Raw genomic sequence first — 19980 nt, forward strand, 5'->3', positions numbered from 1 at the left:
ATAGTAAATCATCTGAAAGCAGGCATCCAGAACAGAAAAAGAGGGCGTTCCCATCAGCTGATGTCACTGTGATGTCACAAAATGGGCAGAGCATGGATGGTAGAGGGGGGAATAGGTGGAGTTATGGGTGATGTGAGGGGCGTGATCTTAGTCCAGTTTTAGCCACAAAGAAAGCTGGCAACCCTAGCCATGGCCCTGGTGGAACTTGCCTGTGACTTCATGATAGTCCTCCTATTATATTGAATGGCAACTACTGATACACTGACCTCAGTGACAGGGTGGTAAGCAAGCTCCCTGTGAGCTCTGATACTGACTTTGACTAGGGGCAGATTCTGTGATATCAAAACCTTGCTTCACCACATGTCCTTGATCTATGCCATTCCCACCAGCCTGTCCACTTTCATATGGGAATGTGCTCTCTCTCTCTCTCTCTCTCTCTCTCTCTCTATATATATATATATATATATATATTTATATATACAAGCAGAGCAACTATGTCTATAGCCTGAGGAGTTGCAGTCCCTGTGCCAGATACATGTTCTGTATGCCCCAGATTACACCTGTACATCCTCAACATCATTATCAGTGACTGAGGATACTTTGACATCAGATGGGGGTAGTTCCACAGCACTGGTGCCAGACAATACATCACCTGTGAATACAAAAAAAAAAACAAAAACACACATACCGACACACACACACACACACACACACACACACACACACACACACACACACACACACACACACACACACACACACACACACACACACACATGCAGTGTATGTATGCCTATGCACCACAACTTCTTATACAAGAGTGATCATTATCTTTACAGCTATAAAGAAAGATAACTAACCATGGCCATATTTTGGACAGCTGACTGGTGCACATCAGTGCTAGATGTATCTAGTCACAATAGGTGATAGAGGTAGTATAAACAGTTATGTGCCTAACTGTCACAAATGGTGGATATATTTATAAAGTTAGGACTCTATTCCTGGGGAACCACCTGTGCAAATCCCTGACTTCTAACACAGCACAGCACTGTCAAACTCTGCCTAGTTGGTACTGGTTTTGAATGAGTCAGAAACTTTTCCTTCTCTATTCAAGTGGTGGTAAAGTAGATGCATCATCACCTGTGATCCCCCTGATCCCTTGCCAAGGTACCCCCTCTGTTGGTGACATTGTGGATGATGCAATTAGCTCTTAGAGGTACCATGTTATAGTTTCATGACTGTCAGCTCACATCACTCACTTTGAGCACCACCTGTTGCCAGACACAATCATAGAAGGGATTGTTGACAGTTTGCAAACTGATGAGCTGTCAGACATCTAGATGGAAGATCTGCAGTATCTCTTCATTCACAGCCTCAGTAAACTGAGGGCTTCTGCTAGATCTGCCCCTAACTGTTTGAGTCTTAAGCATATCCCTCTTTATACGAAATACACTGAAATTAACAGCCATGATTCCACATGGTTTACTATCAAAATGTGGAATGGCACTTGTGTGAAACTGGGATGGTTGAAAGCGTGTAAGCCAGTTTATGTAATGCCGATACAGAAATGTTCAAATCCTCATTAGCAAATGGTTGTATGCATTCCTAATATGGGATCAATGTTCTGATAACATCGGACTACAGGGGGAATCGGGAAATTTACCTTTTTCCTCACTGCAGTGCAATCTTGGAGTTGGAATATATAATATGCATGGGGTGCAGAGTGGCTTGACCCCTGCAAAAATGTTACTGGTAGCATGGAATTTCAACACTGGAACGTCTGGTGTTTGAATGTCGATTCTATGGTTACCATTTCCGACATTTTGGTAATTCTAAAGAATTTGATTAAAAAGTGGAAAATTGTTTTGAGTTTTCCACATTTTGATAGTAGACCATTCCACATTGGTAGTAATCATCAAAACATAATGAAAATATGACTGCTAAGCACATATGCCACAGTTGTGTCCTAAGGCACATAGGTGTATCAAGAAAAAATAATACAAACGTCCAATCCAATCTCATCAGTCCTAATTCCCTGCACTATGAACCAGATAAATTGCAAGTAGATGACTGAAAGTTATGAGGTGCTCACCATCCCAACCAAGATAGTTACAATGCACTCATATACACACACATGCACAACCACACACAGGTACCAATGTGCAATCACACACATGCACACACAAACACACTCACACAAACATGCAATCACACACACATGTGCTCACACATAAACGCACACACACACACACACACACACACACACACACACACACACACACACACACACACATGCACACACATGCGCGCACACACACACACACACACACACACACACACACACATACACACACACACACACAAACTCATACATGCAAAGATATGTGCATATACAAATACACATGTAGTATACTCACATTTGACTGTAAACAACACTATACTGTTACACGGCAAATGCTCACAGCAAATCAGTGCACTGTATTGGCTTGATACTGTAAGAAGCACACATGGGGGCGATACAGCTTATAATAAGTCAGCTACAATGAATGCAAAAACTGAAACAATCCTGCCTGTAACTCCTGAAAGTACACATCACACATAAAAACAAATACCAAACATTTACCAAAGCCAGATGCAACAAGTAACACATACCTTATTAACATTGTCAGACCCCTGTAGAGAAGCAACAAGTGTCTTACAATACTTGACTCATCGAAAAGTGAAATGTTCAAATATAGTTTGATGATGATACCTGCGATTATTACATGTTCAATGATAACACCAATTCTATAGATTGTGTAACTGTGACAATAAAGTCAGTCCTGGAACCTATAACTATTCTTGGAGTGTATAGACCATGAAGGTCAGTGCTAATGGCCTAGAGGAATTCATACATTTCTTACATGAAACACAGGATGGAAGAAGAAGAATATGGCTGAGGACTTAAATTTACCAGAAACAGACTGGAATAATATTGATTCAAAAACATTAGTAAGGAAATTACTTACAATATATGTTCAGGAACAACACTTGCTTCACATTGTGAAAAAAACTTGCCAGGGAATGGAACATGTAAGACATTGTTTGTGCTCCTAAAAAAATTAGTTACTTCATCCCAAGTTTTACTACCATTGATGTGCAGTGATCACAAGGTTATAAATGTTAATTTGTTGGTGGATAATTCTGCCAAACTGAAATCTGAAGCAACACACAGAATATTAATAAAAGATTACATTGAAGCAAAACAGTCACTATGTAAAACTAATTGGAGTGATGGATTCAGTGGAAAAAATGCAGAAGGAATGTGTAAAGTTTTGAAAGAGAAATTATTAGAATTCAACAAAAAACAGTTTAACAACAGGACCAAGGCACACATCAAAAATTTATATTTCCACAGACAAATATACTTGATTAAAGTAAGAGACAAAGATGCTAAAAAAAAAAAAAAATATATATATATATATATATATATATATATATATATATATATATATCTATATGGGATCACTACTGAATCTCGAGCCTGCAAAATATCGAACTTTAAAATTCCAAGACCATATAATCGAAAATACAAAAATCCAAAAAGTTAAAAACGCGAATTACACAATACCGACATGTAAGCTTCAAAATATATGTGAAAGTACGTTCCGTGTAGTTATAAAGCACGTACTTCCCCTTTAACAGACTGTTCAATAGTAAGCGTCATCACAATGTCTGACAATCATTTTGATGCGCCTGGCGTTCTAGATGAACTCTATCCTAGGGTGCAATTGCAAAAGAAGAAACAAGTTTTGATTATTGAAGGTTATGTCTATCATTTGGAGAAAGGAGGAACGGAAAGGCGATATTGGTGTTGTAAGTTGAAGCGGTGTGGGGGTTGCAAAGGCAGAGTAGTAAGCGATTCACTGTCTGAAGGTGAGAAGCTATTAAAAAGTATGCCACACAATCATACAGGGGATCCATTTGAAGTTCAGAAATACTCTGTGTGTGGTACTTTGAGAGATAGGGCAGCGGTATCCAGAGACCATCTTGCATGTTAGTGGATGACGCTATAGCTTCCACTGCAATAGAATGTGCACCAAGTTTACCTAGTAAAAAGGCAATGCTCCAGCAAATTAGAAGAGTGAGATGTAAAACAAACTCAGACAATCATGTTCCCAAATTGACTCTAGATACTATAGATATGTCTATGTTTCCGTTTCAATCTGGCAGTTTTATTGAGAAACGGCTATCAGATTCTACGTCCAGACACACTGTTATAGTGTTTACTACGGTGAATAACCTACATGATCTAAGCGTTGCTAGCATATGGCTTATGGATGGGACATTCTTTTGTAAAGGTTCACTATGTCGGCAGTTATATAGTGTACATGGTATTGTGAAATGTGGAGCATATAGCAAATCTGTTCCTTTGCTATACTGTTTAATGTCGAAGAAATCTTTGAGAGCATATAACATGATGTGGCATTGCGTTTTGTATCTGTTCTCATTGCATGCATTCTGAATGACATTACAGTTTATTTTGTGTGACTTTGAAGTTGCATCCAATAAAAGTATAAGGTTGAACTTTAGTGATGTAAAGTCAAAGGGGTGTCTCTTTCACTTCAGTCAAAATGTGTCATAAGGTTCAGCAGCTGGGACTAGCCTCTCTGTACAATTCGTCTCACACATTTCAATTTGCTGTGAAATGCTTAGTAGCTTTGGCTTTTCTTAAGGAGTGCGATGTGCTTCCTACATATAAAATACTGCAAGATACCTTTCCTGATGATGGTAAAGAACTTTTGCGGTATTTCACAGACTGGTATCTGTTAGGATGCCCTCATAAATTTAGTACGAGATCTCATGTGGTGACACAGTTTCCACCCTTATTTCCTATAGAGTTTTGGAATGTGTCTGAATTGAACAGATTATTTTTAACGAGGACTCAGAACTCAGTGGAGGCGTGGCATCGCCATTTGAAATGCATGTTAGGAAGCAAGGGTACTGACTTATCTGTACTTATGAATGCTCTATCCAGACAACAAAACCATGTGGATGTATAATGGGAAAAACTTGCTGCAGGTTGTCCTCCGTCCTCTAAGCGGAGGAAACTGATTAGTCGACATAATCATTTTCAGTCTATTCTGGAGCATCAGGAAGACTATACGTGTATTCAGCTTGTGAAAGCTATAGCACGTTTACTACGGATTTAATTGTGAAGATGCTATTGAACCAGATTATTTTGATTTACTTTACACTTTTGGGAATGGTATGACTCTTTATGTATACAGATCTTCGGGTATTTCATTATTAATACGTCCTTGACGTAGATAACACGTAGTGGTGTAAGAAGTGCTGGGACTTTTGTTGATTTGGTATGGCTGCACAGGTTTATATCTACACATTTGTTTTAATACACCGGTGGCATCTAGGATCGTCAACTAGTAATTTTCGGTATTTTGGTCTTTTGGTATTGCGGTGTTCGTGTTTCTGCCATTTCAGCATTCTATGTCTTCGGTATGTTGGTCTCTGTATTTTAAAGTTCAATATTTTGCAGGTTCAGGATTCAGTAATGATCCTATATATATATATATATATATATATATATATATATATATATATATATATATATATATATATATATATATATATATATATATATATATATATATGTGTATAATTTATATTTTTCTAGGTAAAGAACATGGAAAAAATATCAAACTATAACTTGAAAAACTGAAATAAATAAGATGAACAGACACATTAACTACAGTGTGAGACAAGATCAAGAAAAATCCGAAGAAAATTTATATAAAGATGTTGAGCGTAAGAAGGTACCATTTTATAAACTGATAAAATGTATGAAGGCTCTAAAATGTATTTTCAGATTATAGATACAAAATATTATGCAAAGCAGTTTGCCATCACAAAGGAGGTAATAAATTGTCCTAGTATCATCCAGGTAACCTCAGATACTGAAATCGAAGTAGATTATATTGAAAAACATCTATGCAAACTGTACTCAAATAATGCACAAGCAGGACAAGGAATTGATAATAATGATCTGAGAACATTTTTGAATAAACTTACAGTACTATTCTATTTGCTATTCCCTAGGTCATTTACATATCTGGAGATTTCTCAAGATTGAAGATATGCACTTGTTAAACCTATGTTTAAGGAAAAGTGGAGTAGGACAAACCCAGCGTCATACAGACCCATACATTTACTTTCATGTTGTGGAGCAAAATGTAGAAGGTTATTCTGGATTATTGTCAGAACTGAAAAAGTTGAGACTTGAAGCCATATATTAGCATGCACATGCTGAGAATAGATCTGTAACCACCTTTAACATGATGCTGTAAATAATATAATAACAGCTATAAATGAAAAACTGTGCTGTGATATAATTTATATAGACTTAAATTCATCATTTGCAAGGACGTGTACAAAACACTGATCAATAATTTATTTAGTTATTTAATTATTTATTTTTTGACATTTGATGGCTGGGAACATCTAACTGGGTCAAGAGACCATTTTCAGCAAAGGCCCGTGGATAAAAGCTCCACATAAATACAGACGTTAGTAAATTTTTGCAGATATGTGTGCACTTTACATACAAGTATAGGAAAATGCAGTTTAACATGTATTCATTTGCATACAGCTAAAGGCATGCTATAATGTAATGTGTGCATAAGTGAAATTTGCAGTCAAAAAGATTCAGCCTAAGATTATATATTACTAAAGAAGATATTAAGTCACAGTGCGCATGGTAGGCTGTGATTTTGCCCTGTAGGCTATGAAGAGTAGAACGTTTAAGTCTGGGTTGTGAGACTAGGGTAGTATGATAGATAAGGATATAAGTATAGGTGAGGCAGGTGAGGCTGGTAAGACCTGATGTTAGAAATTAGGATGGTGAGCAAGAGTAGGTGTTGTGTGAAGTATAGGAGCATAGGAATCTAAGGATTCATTAAGGAAAAGAGGATGTTTGGATGTGGTCTTGGAAAGCAGGAAAGGTGAAGAAGCAGATACAGGGGGTAGTATAGGGAGGAGAGTAGGAGATGTGGGGTAAAGGAGTGGCAGCAGGGGTGGGAGACAGGGGTCAACACAACTGAAGAGAGATAGGAGTTTAGAGTGTTAGTTATTAGTTAAGGAGCAGGAGCAGACTTGAGTGCTGACAATGTGATTTTTTAGTGTAATTTTGAAGGCATTGTAGGAATCGAAGGCACTGATATTTGGAGGTAGAATATTCCATAGTTTTGTGATGGTGAAGGAGAAGAGGCTTTGACCAGCTCTTTTGTTGGGCTTGCTTACTTTTAAAAGTTGTTTGTTTATGGAGTGGAGGTTTCAGGATGCGGTTTAGGACTTTAGGAAAGGTTTTAAGGTGGGGCAGCTCTCTGGCTTATATATTATTTTACATCCTAGGAATAGTTGAACAACGTTAAGGTAGTGGGGGGGAATTTTAGACAGTTTAGTTCATTGAGGGTGTGACACTGACAGTGATGTGTGCAGTAAGATATGCCAGTTGCAAATTTAGCAATTTTGTAGTAGCATGAATGTAGCTTGTTTTTTAGAGACATGTGTAGGTCAGTAAGAATAGGGGCCCCATACAAGAGGGTGGGGAGTAGGAAGGTAATGGCAAGAGTTTTTTTTTTTTTGGTGGAATTATCCATGAAATGCTTGTGTCTATAATGTGTTTTTCTTTTTTTTTTTAAAACATTTTTTTTGTTTTCATTATAAACATACGCAAATGTATATATACCAAATACAATAAAGTGATAACAAAACTATTTACAATATTTACATTCATCCGTGATAAACAATCATTTTATCCATGAGAAGTTATCAGTATTTGTTCAAAAGGTTATCCGATTTTTGCCATGCTATTTTTTTATGAGTAATGTTATGCGTTCTATAACAACATGGTTTGCAGTTCTTTTTTACAAACAACTTTTCTGAATTAATAAAATCTTTAAACATCAAATCTTGTTTACTTTTCCAGTTCAAAGTAATAACTTTTCTAGCAATTGCAAGAATTGATCAGAGTAACTGAATCTGAGATTTAGGTATTACATTAGGTATAAGAACATTAAATAGGATTAGTGAGTTAGAAATATGACAGTTATCTGACCATAAAGCAGTTACAAAATATCTGAAGTCTTTCCAGTATTGAACATTTCTACATTCAATAAACATGTGAACCCAGTTGGCCTCTAGTAATTCATCACATTTCTAACATTTACTTTCACTGTTTTTGAGTATAAGATTTATTTTATGTGGAGTATAAAAACTCCTATTCATAAATTTCCATGTATACAATCTCCAATATAATGAAGAAGAAGTACCATACGTAGAATTCAATAACTATTTTTTGGATTCATCAGATATTTGTTCTCCATTAATCTTTATATAGTAATTCCAAAAATCTGAGTCAAACTTTTGAGTGTCTTCTCTTAGTATCTTATAGATAGGTGAGATATTGAATTTTTGATTATCTGTCTTTTAAAGACACCTAATAAAAAGCTGAATCAAACTAGGTATAAATTCAGTCTATAGGTTGATTGATACTATCATTTTGTTTTCTGCAATGAGTGTATAAAAAAACTGTCTTGCCTATTATCAAAACTACATAAAAGAGAGTTTAGTGGTTTAATGCTCTTATTTTCAATAAACTGATGCCAGAACATCAAGTTTATTTTCCTTAAATTTTTGCATCTCATTGATGTGAAAGAATCTAGGCTATCAGATGAGTATGATATAGGGAATATAAGAAACAGAAATTGTTTAATGTTGTAATTACAATAAATTATATTTTTAAAGTTATTAAATATTTGATTAATGCCATAAGAAAAATGATCAAACTTCCTATTAAATAAACAAAATTCACGTAAAAGCCATTGAACTGTACTTATTCCATATTGTTCCTTAAATTGATTTTCTATAATTCTGACATCAGTTATATGAATCTCATGTTTTGTTTTCCAGCCAAATATATAGGTACGTTAGGTATGTGTGATCCAGTGTAATATTACATTAATTATAACTGAGTTGGAATAAAGATCTAAGCTAGGGTATGCTATCACACTACTGTTCCAATCTCTAATGTACCATTTATATGCAATCCTAGGTTTTAAGGGGAACAATAAAAATGTAAGTAGCATGGAATCTAATTTTTTAAACAAGTTTTTGGGAGGGGGTAGTATCAATGACTGCATATAAAACAAAATTTTAGGTACAATTATCATTTTAATTAAAGAGAGCCTATCGTCCATTGTGAAGAACATTTTATTCCATCTTTTGATTAGTTCACTAATGGTGGTTATTAAATTATTGCAGTTTAGTTTAATAGACTCTTTCCATGTACTCTTTATACTGATACCCAAATATTCTAATACATCATTCTCTTAATTAAACAGGCTATTTTTCCCTTAGGTTTTTGTTAATCCTTTTGTTAATTAGGAATGTTTTGGATTTATTATGATTATATTTAAGCCCTGAAATTCTTTCAGACTTGCTTAAGGTATTTATAACATCATGCAAAGAACCATCAATATCACTCAACATTAACAACATATCAGCAAATAATTGTATCTTAGGACAATAGTCCTTACTAATTTGAAAGCTTTTTATATTTTGCTTGTTTTTGATATATGTAGCAAAAGGATCCATTGAAAGAGCAAACCGTAATGGTAACAAAGGGCAACCTTGTCTGGTTTCCTTGAGGATTTCTAGTGGTGAGGACAGACATGAACCAATTTTCACATAAGCTTGTGCCCCACTATAAATTTTCATTAATAAGTTGACAAAACCTGAGGAAAATTCAAAACCAATCAGAATTCTTTGTAGATAAGACCAACTAATAGAATCAAAAGCCTTTTCTATGTCTAGGCTGATAACAGTTAGTACTTTTTGTATTTGCATGCTATGTCTATTAATGTTAGTAATTTAATAATGTTATATTGCACTTTTCTATGAAGAATGAACCCTGTCTGATCATTATGTATTAGATTAGGAAATATTTTCTTTATCATATTAGCTAATATTGCCACAAAAATGTTATAATCAGTGTTTAGTAATGAAATTGGCCTATATGAATCACAAGATTTGGGGTCCTTACCTTGTTTTAATATGGGGAGATAATTGAGTATTTCCATGATGAGGGTGTTATACATTTTTGCTTAACCATAGTAAAGGCACTCATCATTTTCTTTATTATATATTCAGGAAAAATCTTATATAGTTCAGGAATTATTCCATCCAGTCCTGGAGATTTATTATCTTTTAAATTTTGTATTTGCTCTTTCACTTCTGTTACTGTTATTTAATATGTTATTTTGTTGCATTGATACCTTAGTAGTTATATTTTCTTGAATAAAAGTATTTATTACCTTATCTGTCTCCAAAAGTAGTGTGTTATTATTTATATCTTTATAGTAGTTTTTGAATACTTCTAATATGCCCATTTTGTCAGGTGTACTCTTAATTGAACCATCACTTGTATATTTAATCTCATTAATAAGATTTTGATTGTTTATTTTTTTGGATCTTACCACTATTTTATATAGATATTTGGGATTTACAGCATAATATTGTAATTTCAATTTTTCCAGGTTTATGGCTGCCTTATAAATCAGAACTTCTAAGAATTTTAATTTAACTTAGTAATTTCTTTATGTGCTACTTTATTTGGTTTTGCATTCATTTTTATCTTGTCTATTTTTTTGTAAGTCTAAAAGTTCTTTGTCCCACTGTCTTCTTTTTGAAGGTACCAAGATTTTATTCTAATATATATATATATATATATATATATATATATATATATATATATATATATATATATATAAACACTTTAAAGGTTTCCCATAGTGTAGTATCAGTCACTTCACCATTATCATTTGTTTCCAAAAAAAGTCTATTTCTTTCATTATCCATTCCCTAAAGTCATTTAACTTAGTTATGTAAGCAAGAATTCTCTGTAGAAATCTTAAATCATCTGTATGTGTATGTAATGTAAAGTGTATATCATTATGGTCTGAAAGTGGACAAGTCATTATAGATATGTCACTTATTTTAGAGTTATATTATTTGATACAAAGACCTTATCAATGTTTTTTGTGTACCAAACCGATATGAATAGTGAGTATAGAATAAAGAATAATGTTCTCTTAGACCATGTATATCTTTAAGGTTCATCTGGTTTGTAAAGTCATTTAACTTCTTGGCTTGAGATGTTAGTTTTATTGTACCATGTTTAGAAGTATCATTGCCCGATAATAGGCAGTTAAATTCACCTGTTGCTATAATTTCCCTTTTTGCATTTAAAGTAATCAGGTCCAGATATTTGTCAACATATTTAGTATTCGGTCCTGATATCCAGTATGTATTAATCAAAGTATAATACTTCCTATTGATTTCCAAAATAACCATGCTTAGCATCCCATCTTTATCTGAAATTGTATCTATAATTCTTGGCATGGTATAAGCATTTTTCTTTAGAATAAGAGCACCCCTTCTCTTAGTCTTAAAACATGAATCAACCAGAATGGTATAGCCATTGAATGAGTATTTTTGTAGATCTATTTTAATAGATGGGTTTCTTGTGAAAAGATTATCTGGGCTTTAAGCATTTTGATATATTTAAGCAAACCAGCTCTTTTGACGTTATTGTTCAAACCATTAATATTTAATGATAAACATTTACAAACCACTGACTTTAATGTATATGTTATTACTAACTGAAAGACCTTTCTTCCGTGTTGAATTTAAATCTACTGAAAATTTACTTATCATGGATGCCTAACATGTATTAAGCACTACTTTCCAAAACCCCAAACTATTTACAAACACATCCATGAAACATAATCCCCCGGACTTATGAAGCCCTGCATTGTGTGCAGGATTAGTCTATGAGCTATTTTCAGCAATATGGCTGGCATGCGATCCAGGAATGAGCTCCCGGGATGTGCACATGAGCTCTTAGACTAATCCTGCATGGACCAAGCTCCTGTATGCAAATTACCCTTTTTTGCAGGTGAAAACCATGTGATCCAGGAAGCTGGCAGCTGTCCGTGCAGGATGAGTGCAGGCTGCAGAAATGTATTCAGTAACCAAGTACAAAACAGAGGCATGACAGCCCCAAATAAAGTGTGCATATGATGTGTAATCCATGCCAGTGGCCATATAATTGGCTATTGGCATGGAAACAGTGTAAAAATGAAATATTTAACTTTTTTCTTTGGCCGATATCGGCCGTTTAAGCTAAGGGCAGAGGCGCGCAAATGTGATCGGGCTAAAAAAAAAAAACTAAAACAACCATTAAGAAGAAAATCATTATTTTGCTGTAATAGTCAATGGCAGGCAGAATACAACATGGCCAGTGCAGACTGGTTGCTAAGGGGGAAGGCTGAGTGTGGGACATGTAACTAAGGATTAGCAGGCAATCCTATGCAAATGAGGGGAATGATAGAGAATCTCAGATTCCCTGTCAGTGCAAGCCTACAACCAAGAGTGTAGGACAAGGAAAACCATGAGAGTAAGCCCTAGACATAGCTGACATCAGAAGGGGGTGTGTCAGGCATGCTGTAAGCTAATTGGAGCACTGTGGCTCGTGTTTGCTCTTAGCTCAGCTAAGCTAAGGCAGGGGGTGTGTCTAGGGTTGTCCTATCTTACACCAAAAAAAAAATCATGGCGTACACAGGTAGAACAAGCCAAAATCCTGTAAAACCTGCTTACAGTGTGTACACGTGTTTGCACGGCACACACCACATGTAAAAAATAAAATAAATAAACCAGGAAATAGCATCTCTGTTCACATCTGAGCACTGTGTTTGTGTGGCGCACCCCCGGGCTTAAATAGGAAGGCAATAGAAAGAGAAAAGAGCAGTAGGAAGGTAACCAAGGAGAACTAGGTTAGCTGGCAAGTGAACTGTATCAAAATCTGCCAATTACACAGGCAGCAGACCAGCCCAGCCCAGAACACCACTATAAACTATGCAAACACTTTTCCCCCTTGTTTCTTTCCCAAAAATTCTGCACCAAATGGGGAAATTTTACAAAATGAAAGCAAAACAAAAAATGTTAGGGGCTGCTTTTGCTATCAAAAACCAGCATGTGCAAGAGGCTGAGGGTGGTGAGGATGTGAATGCTGCTGACCAGCCCACAGTGAGGAGACAGAGAAGAGTGAACAGACCCAGAGTAACCTACCAAGGGCTACATGAGCTGGAGATAGTGGAGCACTATAGGGTGGGCAGGGACCTCCTACAGCAAATTGTTGAGCTGTGCCGGCCACACCTCACACACAGAACTAACAGAGGGGAACCCATCCCAGTAGATACCAAGATATGTGTAGGCCTAAGAATACTAGCTACAGGTACCTTCCATAGGCCAACTGAGGATATGATGGGGATTTCACAGGCATCAGCATCCAGGGTACTCCACCAGTTCCTGGATGCCATGTCAGCACATGTTGGTGAGCATGTATATATCCCCAACACCCTTGAGGCATTGGCCAGCAGTATGCATCTCTTCCACCAAATAGCAGAATACCCTGAGGTAGTGGGTGCAATAGACTGCATGCACATACACATCAAATCACCACCCAATGAGCGAGGTAGGGTCTACATCAACTGCAAGGGCTTCCCCTCCATCAACTGCCAGGTCATGTGCAATGCCCAGGCATAATAATGAATGTGTGTGCTGGCTGCCCTGGAAGCTATCATGATTCCCACATCTGGCATCTGATGCAGCTGTACCAGAGATTTGCCAATGGGGACATCCCACAAGGTCACCTAGTGGGAGATGCTGGATAGGCACTGGAGCCGTGGCTGATGACACCCATCAGAAATGCACACACACCTGAACAAGAACTCCATAATGAGGCACATGCACAAACAAGAATCATAATAGAGCATGTGTTTGAGATGCTCAAGTCACAGTTCAGGTGCCTGGACACTTCTGGGGGAGCCTTGCAGTGCTCATCAACTACATGTATATCCAAATTGTCCTTGTATGTGCCATGCTACACAATATGATCCTGAAGAAACAACTGCAGCAGGAACAGCATGGGTCAGGGCCACACAACACCCCACCATTGCCAAGGCCTGCACAGGCACAGAGGGACTTGGAAGAGGAACAACTTGAGCCTGCCCCAGTAGGCAGAAGGAGGTGCGCCCAGTATGCCCTGGCCTTGGCAAAGAGGCAACGTATAGCACATCCACTGATATGGTAGGGACCCAGGGAATGACACCTCTCTCTGACTCACACATACAGTAAAAGGGATGCCAAACATGACATTATTTGTGCTCAGCCATGTATAGGGAGTGCACTATGTGCATCCGACATAGGTAGCTATGCAGCACCACCCTCAGTACTGGGGCACCCACAAGGTAAGTGACTTACACATGCCAGTTGGGGGGGGTCACATACTCAACAACAGTCACAGCCAGCAGGACAGGTGTAGACAAATACAAACAAATGTTGTATTATGGCCTCTGAATGAGGCCTATGGATAACCCCCCCCCCCCCAGGCCTACACAGACAGACTACAGCAGGCCAGGCAATTGGATTTCAGTTGTGAAGGCTAGGAAGTCAGAAACTAATATGTAGGTAATTAAAAGCTAAGAACTGTAGTACACTGGTATGCCTCTAGCCAGCACAATAGGTAAAATTACAGACTGAAATGGAGGAACCGGCATACCAGTACAGTTGTAGCAAATGTGTACAAGTGACAGGTGTTACCCACCATCCTACGTCGACTTATGGTAACAGTCAGGTGTGCCCCCCACTCTTGTGTAGAAAAGTAGAAATAGTCAGGTGTGCCCCTCCATCCTACATACAGATATTGTAACAGTCAAGTGTGGCCCCCAAAACCTGTTTAGAAATGTAGAAACATTCAGGTGCACTCCCCGCTATGCAGAAATGTAGCAGAAGTCAATGCCAACTGAACAATGAATACCCTGCAAACACATCATGCCACCTGTCGGTGTACAGCACAAAGGTCAGCACTGCACTACAAACCACCTACACTTGATCCACACATGCAATACAGATGGCCATACTGGGCATGCTCACACATTTAAACACATGAAGGCCATGACTGCAAACACCAGTGGACCAGATATATCTGGCAGTTGCAGTTGTTAGTGCAGACACTTGTCAGTATGCACCACTCATGCCTTGCATACATAGTGGATAGGAATACAGACATAGATGTCAGGTCAACACACTAAAATAAGCAAAAGGTAGATGCACATAGATGTGTGGAAGAGGGTCACTGTGACAAGGAGCCATCCAGGCCTGTCCCACCCAGCACACAGCCAAAGGGCCCCAAAAACATGAGGTGCAGATGTCACCCACTGCAGATACTAGCCACCAGTATCTGTCAGCATTACAGACTATGTGGTGGACGTGCCAGCTGTGCAACATGACTGTACAAGGAAGTAGTCATCTAGTAGCTGTATACACATACCTGTGACATATGACCCTGTGTGTGCCTGCATGTGGCATGTCAACCCCTAGATGAATGGGTTATGGCCCAGGCACACACTGCCCTCCCCATAGCCCTACTATGACAAGAGCTGTAGCATAGTAATCTCTGTAGCCCATCCTGTAACTGCATACTGTTGTAGTATGATAAAGTAATTAGGTAGGTGTTCTAACCCCAGACATGGCAGCTGTGTATGCATCTGAAAGAGTTAAGAACAATGCTTTTTACAGTACTCACACTCCTTACAATTCATATACTCAACTTTTGCAAGGCTGCTGATGTCACCCACCTAGAAATACACCTCTGGGAAAATTGTAGCCCAGTAATCTCTGTAGCATGTCCAGTAACAGAGTACTGCTGGAGTGTGATTTAGAACTGTGGTAGGGTTACATCCCCAACCATAGCAGTTCTAGATGTTATGTTTGTGTTTCAATGTCTGTGTATAGAGCAATGTATTATAGGCTAATCACCCGCAGTGCATTTGAAATGCTCTACTTTGGCAATCCTGCTGATGTCATCCCTTGAGAAATACACCTTTGGGGAAGGAGGTTTCTAGGAATCCCTGTGGTGCATCCTATATCAACTCCCTGCTGTAGTGTGATATAGACTTCTGTCATGGGTTCTATACCCACACATGCCAGTTGTGGATGTTTTGTGTGTGTCTCACTGTCTGTGTATTGAGCAATGCATTTTAGGCTACTTACTCGCAGTACATTTGAAATGCCCTACTTTGGTAATCCCGCTGATGACATTCATTGTGAAATAGACCTTTGGGGAAGGAGTACTCCAGTAATGTCCATGTCATGTACTATAACTGTGTAGTGCTGTATGTAAGCAACTAGTTAGATAAGTGTTCTACTCCCACACCTGACAGGTGTGTGTTTATAACTTTTATCCTGTGTAGAGGTGGTTGTGAGTGTGTGACACTTGTGGCCAATTTGGAGTGGGTTTTGCATATTTCTTATATTGTGGCCCTACGATTTATCACAATGTCAACCATACTGGGATAACAGATGTTAAATAGGTGAGAGGCTGGTGTGCAAAGCCATATCCATACATGTGACATCAAGGCCAGACAGTCACAATTAGCAACCCCAGTATTACACATAGAACACTCTCAACCCATGTCTCATACACACACATGCCTAGCAATAGCCAATATGTGAATAGTACACTGCATATTGGCCACCGATAGTAACTATGGAGTAATAGCAGTGGGCTACAGAGGGCATGTCACCCTGCCCATCTGTCCAATATGCACGTACATGCAGACAGTGCACTTCTCCCATGTTCCCCAATGGACAGCTGCACCATCTGTGGTGCCTTCACATGTGACCCACAACAGACATACCGTGCCTGACAACATGCCCTGTATAGACAGATGCCACTGACACCAGGGAATGCTGTTAGCATGCTATCGATGTAGGTGCAGGGTAAACCTGTTGCTCATTACCAGTACCTGCCACAGGTGGGCAAGACTGACACATCTGATGATAATCTGTGTTCACAACATGGGCCAGACACCCCAAGTACAGTTCCACATGTCACTGTACATGCATGTGGGAGGTGTGCACATCCTAGACACCATCCATATCATGGAGTAAGGAACACATACATGGCAGGGGATGTACAGCATTGGTCACACACAATAGCCACCCAGGTGACTGGATGGGGGATACAATACAAACCTGTGTGGGCAAATTCAGAAATGACAGCCCTGAGCCACAATGCAGACCATTGTCATGTGGCCTAATGCCAAGGTATACCCATCACCTACCCTTGTATAGCCTGCTGGCACAGTTGACCACCACACACCCATGCAGACATGCACCCATGCATGTCAGTACTGGCACCCAGTTTGTTTGTGTGTGTGTTGTATGGTGTGTATGTCCACATCCACACTCACTACAACCTTCCTGGGCATACTGAAGCATGCTGTCTGACACTTCCTCATAATCTTTGCCCATACAACCTTCGTATGACCCGTGTTGTGCATGTGATACATGCACATTGATGTGTTATGGCAATCCCACTAGTGATGAGTTGTACTCCTGGCCCTGCCAAGTGGTCCATGTGTGTGCATCCTTGTGAGAGTGTGGCTGTGTTGACACTGGCATTTGTTCATGTGGACAAGCACATGTACTTCACCTACCGTATATCTACCATAGACCTGTTGCAGATGTCACTCACCATCACATATATTTTCTGAGTGCTCCATAGCAGGTAACCCATGTGGCACATCCAATAACTACATCGAACTGTGATAGAAATACATAGTTGTCAGGGGTTTGATGCCCTGTGCTGGTAGGTGTGTGACACAAACATGCTTCAGTTTTACTCTCCCACCCCTCCCTGACATGTATTTGCCTCTGTCTGCCTCCCCCACTCCCTCTCTGCTGGATGTGGAGACCCGCACCTGCTTTGCTTAGGCAGCCACATGTGCATTTTAAGTGATGCTCATGATCAGCTGATGGCCTCTGCATGAATTGCAGCTCTCCCCTAGCTGATTGCATGTGGAACAGCTGTGGTAACATTCCCATAGCCAATTGCATGGAAACGCACTCCAATATCTAGGAATATCATGGTGGTGTTGGCCCTTTTCATTCACTGTGAGCAGGAAGTAGAACTGTTGTTTGGCAAAGAGCATCTCAGATGGATTGGGGATTTACCTCTAACAACATACACTGTGGAAAGAGGACAACAAACAGGAAGGAGATGTGTCTGACCTGACTACAGACTGTAAGTGCTGCTATACTGCTTTTGGAGTAATGTTGGTTGAAAAGTGTTTGTCTGGATATGGCTGTCGTACATGTTGCAATACCTGCCATGTTAATTCCATGTATATGAGGAATGCCCATCTGCAGGGTCATCTGCAGATTGGGCAGTGTTGTACCTTTGGTTTCATGTGTTAGCCATGGAGCATCTATCTGTGGAATGCAGAAGGTAGTGTGAGGATTGCAGTCTGTAGATGGTGAAGGCTGTGACAGTTACTGACTTTATATCCCTCATAGGACATATGTTGCAACAAACCCCGTTACAATGGTAAATGTATGAGGTTATCACAGCAACATGTCTATATTGGCCCTGTGTATGTGCTGTCAGCCACACTTCTGTCAACCTTTGCACATATGTCATGCATGAAGTGGTGCATATGTGCTGTACACCATAAACAGTGTTGTCATATCTGATAACAAGCCAGTGATATATCTGATTGCTACACATATGTACAGTAGGGATTATATCTCATGACATAACCTGGACATTCTGTGGTGTTTGTACAGTACTGAGGTCTGTGTAGTGATGGTGAATGTCAGCAGTGTGTGTGTTGTTAATATGTACTGTAGCCAGTGTATAGACTGTGGTAGATGTCATTGTTCTAGTTCCCCTTCTATCTGATGTTACCTGCTGCCCCACTGTATGGTACTGTTTTGGTGTACATGTTTGTAGGGCCATACACACACATGTCCCATACCACAGACAGCCATCAGACCAAACTGTGTAGCAGCCCAGTATATGTAGCATCATTCTGTGAGTGGCACATATGAGGATGGTGTAGACCAGATAGTCCATATACTGTAATATTATGCTAACTTACCATATGTGGCTTTGGCTGTGTTCACATTGTTGTGGTTATGCACTTTCACACAGGTGTATCTTACCCTGTGCTGTGACATGCCTGTTGAGCCTGCTATATATGCAGGTACATGTGCATTCCCCCATAGGAGATGTAGGCCAGTGTTGAGCCAGTCTGCCTGTAGCCTGCACAGTGCATTGTTACATGCCTATCAGCTTAGTCTACCTACCCAGTGAGATGTCATGCGCAGATACTTGCCAGATGTACTGCTGCCGGGCCTCCCTTAACAGTCATGTATGTCAGACAGAACAATGGGTTGCTGTACAGATGTATATCAATATCTAGTGGGTAGTATGTGTCCATGGCACCCCTGTACCAGCAGTCATTCTGTGTCAAGCCAGACAGGAGTGTGTGAATGCAAAGCCGATGGTGGCAAATGTATATCAGTCGTTATGAGTTAAACCCATCTACATGGCTGTCTACATCCATATTGTCAGGCCTGTTACACATGTTGTGCACTAAGGGATTATGTGTATACCTCTGGACTGTCCAGGGTGTGTCGGAAGTTCCACATATATTGGCCAATATCTCTGCTGCACTCCACAGGGGCATTACATGCTAGCGGCGGTACTTTACAATGATTTCCTTAGGATGTCTGTCAGTAGCCAATGGCACACATGTTATAAGCAGATGTCACCTTCCACACACACACCATGTCTGTGAAGACAATCCCAATGACAGTAGCAATAGTCTAGTAATATACCTGCTATACATACCTGACATATCCTTGCACTACGACTTTGGGACTATAGGGGCTGGGGTAGGGCTACACTCCATGTCCAGGACATATGGTGGAAATATATGTACATATACTTATTTAGATAGCCATATATCTATATATATATATATATATATATATATATATATATATATATATATA

Source organism: Protopterus annectens, chromosome 5.part1, assembly GCF_019279795.1.
Source record: "Protopterus annectens isolate FY-2018-M chromosome 5.part1, PAN1.0, whole genome shotgun sequence".
In the NCBI taxonomy this organism is placed as follows: Eukaryota; Metazoa; Chordata; order Ceratodontiformes; family Protopteridae; genus Protopterus; species Protopterus annectens.